Source organism: Rhinoraja longicauda, unplaced genomic scaffold (genome assembly GCF_053455715.1).
Source record: "Rhinoraja longicauda isolate Sanriku21f unplaced genomic scaffold, sRhiLon1.1 Scf000151, whole genome shotgun sequence".
In the NCBI taxonomy this organism is placed as follows: Eukaryota; Metazoa; Chordata; class Chondrichthyes; order Rajiformes; family Arhynchobatidae; genus Rhinoraja; species Rhinoraja longicauda.
In genome coordinates this window covers 185001-192500 of record NW_027601369.1, presented here as the reverse complement: position 1 = coordinate 192500, position 7500 = coordinate 185001, and positions in this window count along the sequence as shown.

Here is a 7500-nt window from a genome sequence, read left to right as displayed (position 1 = left end):
TTGGTTCACGATGTCCCCGCCGAAGGCGGCGTACTTTAAAGTACTGCAGCTCGAGCGCACAAGGAGCGTGGGGAATTGTTAGCGGCGGCGTCGTTGTGCTGGGGGTGACGCTGCCTGCCTGCCTGCTCCTTTGGTTCACGATGTCCCCGCCGAAGGCGGCGAACTTTAAAGCGCTGCAGCTCGAGCGCACAAGGTGCGCGGGGAATTGTTAGCGGCGCCGTGGTTGTGGTGGCGGTGACCATGGCTGCCTGCTCCTTTGGTTCACGATGTCCCCGCCGAAGGCGGCGAACTTTAAAGTACTGCAGCTCGAGCGCACAAGGTGCGCGGGGAATTGTTAGCGGCGCCGTGCTTGTGCTGGCGGTGACCATGGCTGCCTGCTCCTTTGGTTCACGATGTCCCCGCCGAAGGCGGCGTACTTTAAAGTACTGCAGCTCGAGCGCACAAGGTGCGCGGGGAATTGTTAGCGGCGCCGTGGTTGTGCTGGCGGTGACCATGGCTGCCTGCTCCTTTGGTTCACGATGTCCCCGCCGAAGGCGGCGTACTTTAAAGTACTGCAGCTCGAGCGCACAAGGTGCGCGGGGAATTGTTAGCGGCGCCGTGCTTGTGCTGGCGGTGACCATGGCTGCCTGCTCCTTTGGTTCACGATGTCCCCGCCGAAGGCGGCGTACTTTAAAGTACTGCAGCTCGAGCGCACAAGGTGCGCGTGGAATTGTTAGCGGCGCCGTGGTTGTGCTGGCGGTGACCATGGCTGCCTGCTCCTTTGGTTCACGATGTCCCCGCCGAAGGCGGCGTACTTTAAAGTACTGCAGCTCGAGCGCACAAGGTGCGCGGGGAATTGTTAGCGGCGCCGTGCTTGTGCTGGCGGTGACCATGGCTGCCTGCTCCTTTGGTTCACGATGTCCCCGCCGAAGGCGGCGTACTTTAAAGTACTGCAGCTCGAGCGCACAAGGTGCGCGGGGAATTGTTAGCGGCGCCGTGGTTGTGCTGGCGGTGACCATGGCTGCCTGCTCCTTTGGTTCACGATGTCCCCGCCGAAGGCGGCGTACTTTAAAGTACTGCAGCTCGAGCGCACAAGGTGCGCGGGGAATTGTTAGCGGCGCCGTGCTTGTGCTGGCGGTGACCATGGCTGCCTGCTCCTTTGGTTCACGATGTCCCCGCCGAAGGCGGCGTACTTTAAAGTACTGCAGCTCGAGCGCACAAGGTGCGCGTGGAATTGTTAGCGGCGCCGTGGTTGTGCTGGCGGTGACCATGGCTGCCTGCTCCTTTGGTTCACGATGTCCCCGCCGAAGGCGGCGTACTTTAAAGTACTGCAGCTCGAGCGCACAAGGTGCGCGGGGAATTGTTAGCGGCGCCGTGCTTGTGCTGGCGGTGACCATGGCTGCCTGCTCCTTTGGTTCACGATGTCCCCGCCGAAGGCGGCGTACTTTAAAGTACTGCAGCTCGAGCGCACAAGGTGCGCGTGGAATTGTTAGCGGCGCCGTGGTTGTGCTGGCGGTGACCATGGCTGCCTGCTCCTTTGGTTCACGATGTCCCCGCCGAAGGCGGCGTACTTTAAAGTACTGCAGCTCGAGCGCACAAGGTGCGCGGGGAATTGTTAGCGGCGCCGTCGTTGTGCTGGCGGTGACCATGGCTGCCTGCTCCTTTGGTTCACGATGTCCCCGCCGAAGGCGGCGTACTTTAAAGTGCTGCAGCTCGAGCGCACCATGTGCGTGGGGAATTGTTAGCGGGGGCGTCGTTGTGCTGGGGGCTGACTGTCCCTAGTGGGTATAGGATAATGTTAATGTACGGGGATCGCTGGGCGGCACGGACTTGGAGGGCCGAAAAGGCCTGTTTCCGGCTGTATGTGTATGATATGATATGATATGATGCCTGCCTGCTCATTTGGTTCATGATGTCCACGCGGCAGGCGGAATATTTTAAAAGCACTGTTCTGTACGAAGTGCACAATGTCCGTTGGGGAAATGCAGCTGGGGGTCGGTCGACCGGCTGACGACGCCTGCCTGCCGATTTGGTTCACGATGTCCCCGCCGAAGGCGGCATACTTGAAAGTACCGCCGTTCGCGGCGCGCAATTTGCGGGGGGAGGAATTGTTAGTGCACGTCTGTGTGCTAGGTGACGATGCTTGCCGACTTGGTTCATGCCGTCCACGCCGAAGACGGCGCCGTTTAAAGTACTGCCGCTCGAGGTGCACAATTTGCGGGGGAATTGTTAATGGGCGTCGGCGTGCTGGGTGACGATGTGGAGATGTGGAACGCCGAGCCAGATCTATCTTATTTGTTTGCTTGGCCCACTGGACTTTGCGTGGGCTTTGCAACACTGTGTGCTAGGTTAAATCACGGCCAATAGAGTGAGTGTTTTTAATGATCCTGATCTGATAAGGGGACTAGAGGTAAAAGAGCCGTTAGGAGGCAGTGATCACAACACGATAAGTTTTACTCTGCAAATGGAAAGGTAGAAGGGAAAATCGGAAGTGTCTGTATTACAGTATAGCAAAGGGGATTACAGAGGCATGAGGCGGGAGCTGGCCAAAATTGACTGGAAGGAGGCCCTAGCAGGGAAGACGGTAGAACAGCAATGGCAGGTATTCCAGGGAATAATGCAGAGGTTGCAGGATCAATTTATTCCAAAGAGGTGGAAAGACTCTAAGGGGAGTAAGAGACACCTGTGGCTGACAAGGGAAGTCAGGGACAGCATAAAAATTAAGGAGAGGAGGTATAACATAGCAAAGAAGAGTGGGAAGACAGAGGATTGGGACTCTTTTAAAGAGCAACAAAAGTTAACTAAAGAGGCAATGCGGGGAGAAAAGATGAGGTGCGAGGGTAAACTAGCCAATAATATAAAGGAGGATAGCAAAAGTTTTTTTAGGTACGTGAAGAGGAAAAAAATAGTCAAGGCAAATGTGGGTCCCTTGAAGACAGAAACGGGGGAATTTATTATGGGGAACAAAGAAATGGCAGACGAGTTAAACCGTTACTTTGGGTCTGTCTTCACTGAGGAAGATACACACAATCTCCCAAATGTTCTAGGGGCCGGAGAACCTAGGGTGATGGAGGAACTGAAGGAAATCCACATTAGGCAGGAAATGGTTTTGGGTAGACTGATGGGACTGAAGGCTGATAAATCCCCAGGGCCTGATGGTCTGCATCCCAGGGTACCTAAGGAGGTGGCTCTAGAAATAGTGGAAGCATTGGAGATCATTTTTCAATGTTCTATATAGATTCAGGATCAGTTCCTGTGGATTGGAGGATAGCAAATGTTATCCCACTTTTTAAGAAGGGAGGGAGAGAGAAAACGGGTAATTATAGACCAGTTAGTCTGACATCAGTGGTGGGGAAGATGCTGGAGTCAATTAGAAAAGACGAAATTGCTGAGCATTTGGATAGCAGTAACAGGATCATTGCGAGTCAGCATGGATTTACGAAGGGGAAATCATGCTTGACAAATCTACTGGAATGTTTTGAGGATGTAACTAGGAAAATTGACAGGGGAGAGTCAGTGGACGTGGTGTACCTCGACTTTCAGAAAGCCTTCGACAAGCTCCCACATAGGAGATTAGTGGGCAAAATTAGGGCACGTGGTATTGGGGGTAGGGTACTGACATGGATAGAAAATTGGTTGACAGACGGAAAGCAAAGAGTGGGTATAAATGGGTCCCTCTCGGAATGGCAGGCAGTGACCAGTGGGGTACCGCAAGGTTCGGTGCTGGGACCCCAGCTATTTACGATATGCATTAATGACTTAGACGGAGGGATTAAAAGTACCATTAGCAAATTTGCAGATGATACTAAGCTGGAGGGTAGTGTGAATTGTGAGGAAGATGCAATAAGGCTGCAGGATGACTTGGACAGGTTGTGTGAGTGGGCGGATACATGGCAGATGCAGTTTAATGTAGATAAGTGCGAGGTTATTCACTTTGGAAGTAAGAGTAGAAAGGCAGATTATTGTCTGAATGGTGTCAAGTTAGGAGGAGGGGGAGTTCAACGAGATCTGGATGTCCTAGTGCATCAGTCAATGAAAGGAAGCATGCAGGTACAGCAGGCAGTGAAGAAAGCCAATGGAATGTTGGCCTTCGTAACCAGAGGAGTTGAGTATAGGAGCAAAGAGGTCCTTCTACAGTTGTAGCGGGCCCTGGTGAGACCGCACCTGGAGTACTGTGTGCAGTTTTGGTCTCCAAATTTGAGGAAGGATATTCTTGCTATGGAGGGCGTGCAGCGTAGGTTCACTAGGTTAATTCCCGGAATGGCGGGACGGTCGTATGTTGAAAGGCTGGAGCGATTGGGCTTGTATACACTGGTATTTAGAAGAATGAGGGGGGATCTTATTGAAACATATACGATAATTAGGGGATTGGACACATTAGAGGCAGGAAACATGTTCCCAATGTTGGGGGAGTCCAGAACAAGGGGCCACCGTTTAAGAATAAGGGGTAGGCCATTTAGAACGGAGATGAGGAAGAACCTTTTCAGTCAGAGAGTGGTGAAGGTGTGGAATTCTCTGCCTCAGAAGGCAGTGGAGGCCAGTTCGTTGGATGCTTTCAAGAGAGAGCTGGATAGAGCTCTTAAGGATAACGGAGTGAGGGGGTATGGGGAGAAGGCAGGAACGGGGTACTGATTGAGAGTGATCAGCCATGATCGCATTGAATGGCGGTGCTGGCTCGAAGGGCTGAATGGCCGACTCCTGCACCTATTGTCTATTGTCTATTGTCTATAATCAACCACTTTATTTTGCCCGTCTTTGTGACTCCTCTTTGACACGTCGATCACCGCTGAGGCTGTTTTACCTGTTTCCCCTATGTACCGTAAGGTACACTCCTTACATTGAACTGCATACACCCCATTATTTCGCTCACGGGTTATCCTCTGTGCTATCCAGTCTCTCCTGTCACCCTGTTCTATGTTTTTGTCTATTACCCAGTGGGAGCAGGCCCCATATTGACATTAATTTGTAACCCTACTGCTCCCCTCGTCTGCTGGTTTTATCACCATCTCATGTTTATCCCTCAGCTCTGCCGTGGTCTCCCTCTCTTTTTTTCTGGTGAGGTTCGGCCTATCCTTTGTCATGGGCATATCCCAGGCTGTTTTAGTAACGTTCTTTTAAAACGTGTCGTGTTTGTTTGGCTTTACCCACGTTCCAGCATTAGAGGCCAATTTTTGCAATGTTTCCTGGGTGGGATTTGCCGGTTTTACAAATGGTGTCACTATCTCACCCTGCTTCCTGATACCCTTATGGGGTCGGCTCTGTTCTTGCAGAACCCTCGGGTGGTGCAGAGTCTGGGCCTTGTTATCAATATCTTGCCCTGCTTCCCGATACCCTTGCGGGTTCGGCTCTGTTCTTGCAGATCCCTCAGGTGGTGCAGAGTCTGGGCGGCATCGTCACCCAGCACACCGACGCCCACTGAAAATTACCCACGCACAGTGCGCGCCTGGAGCGGCAGTAGTTCAAACTACCCCTACCCCTACCCCTACCCCTACCGCTACCCCTACCCCTACCCCTACCCCTAACCCTAACCCTAACCCTAACCCTAACCCTAACCCTAACCCTAACCCTAACCCTAACCCTAACCCTAACCCTAACCCTAACCCTAACCCTAACCCTAACCCTAACCCTAACCCTAACCCTGACCCTAATGCAGGCAGAGTTATTTATAAAGTGGCCCAGACTCTGCACCACCTGAGGGTTTTGTAACAGAACCAACCCCATAAGGGTTTCAGGAAGCAGGGCAAGATATTGATAACAAGGCGCAGACTCTGCACCACCTCAGGGTTCTGCAAGAACAGAGCCGACCCCATAAGGGCATCAGGAATCAGGGCAAGATATTGATAAAATGGCCCAGACTCTGCACCACCTGAGGGTTCTGCAAGAACAGAGCCGACCCCATAAGGGCATCAGGAAGCAGGGCAAGATATTGGTAACAAGGCCCACGGGGAAGGCGGCATACTTTGGGGTTATTTTGTAGTGAGTTTTGAAGGCATGTGCTAGTGTTACGCATACCGAGGGCGCGCAAAGTTCGGCGCGCCCGGGCCAAAACGCCTCTGCTGGCCGCGGCCGAGTCGGCCGACGGATTGCCACGGACTTGCTTGACGACCTGTCACTCTCCGTGCATCGGTTGCACGCCCGGTTCGTCCTTTCCATTTGTTTCATGATGTACACGCGGCAGGCGGAATATTTTAAAAGCACTGTTCTGTTCGAAGTGCACAATGGCCGTTGGGGCAATGCAACTGGGGGTCGGTCGACCGGCTGACGACGCCTGCCTGCCGATTTGGTTCACGATGTCCCCGCCGAAGGCGGCATACTTGAAAGTACTGCCGTTCGCGGCGCGCAATTTGCAGGGGGGAGGAATTGTTAGTGGACGTCTGTGTGCTGGGTGACGATGCTTGCCGACTTGGTTCATGCCGTCCACGCCGAAGACGGCGCCGTTTAAAGTACTGCCGCTCGAGGTGCACAATTTGCGGGGGAATTGTTATTGGGCGTCGGCGTGCTGGGTGACGATGTGGAGATGAGGAACGCCGAGCCAGATCTATCTTATTTGTTTGCTTGGGCCACTGGACTTTGCATGGGCTTTGCATCATTGTGTGCTACGTTAAATCACGGCCAATTGAGTGAGTATTTTTTATTCAACCACTCTATTTTGCCCGTCTTTGTGACTCCTCTATGACACGCCGATCACCGCTGACGTGTTAATCTGCGTGTTAGGTATCTCGGGGGTCAGTTGGACGGACAGATGTGTAAGGGTTTTGTTCGGAAGGATCGTTGAGTGTAAACGGTGAACGGGGGTTAAAGGCCCTGAGGTTTCAATCCTCTAAAGAATGTAAAAGGTCTGACGCGTTAGCTAGCAGCTAATGAGGTGAACCTAGCAGCTAATGAGGCTCTCTCTCTCTCACGGCCCCGGGACTCCCTCCCTCCCTCCTCCCTCTTGGAACCCTCCCTGCGTGGGGGGGGGGCACGAAGAAAAAGAGGGTATAAGAAGAATCCAGTGGAAGGAGTAGGGACTGGGGGCGAGGTCAGACAGCCTATCCGGCTAATAAAGCATCATGAGGTTAGGTATAAACTCTGATGACTGCATAAACTCGCCCCTAATGGGGGGGGGGGGGCACTCTCTCCCCCACCCCTCTCTCCCCAGTGCCACTCCCTCCGACCCCCCCCCCACTCTCTTCGTGTCGCTGGGCCCGCCCGGCACGGCCCCGAGGATCACTCCCCGCGCGGCAACGGGACACCGGGTCGCCGGGCCCGCAGGGTCGTCAGTCGGGCGGGGGGGGGGGAGGGTGGCCATGCCAGCAGCAGGAGAGGTTTCCAACGAACCCGCGACCGCAGCAGGACCGCCCTCGGCAGACATTTGGACCCAGCGGGTCCGTTCGGGATGGTTGCCGGGCCCGCAGCAGAGGTTTCCTTCCACCCAACGGGGGGGGGGGGGGGGGGGGGGGCGGGGCTGCCCATCTTCCCGCTCGAAGCAACGGCCTCACCCTAACGGCCTCACCCTAACAACCCTCACCCTGACCCTAA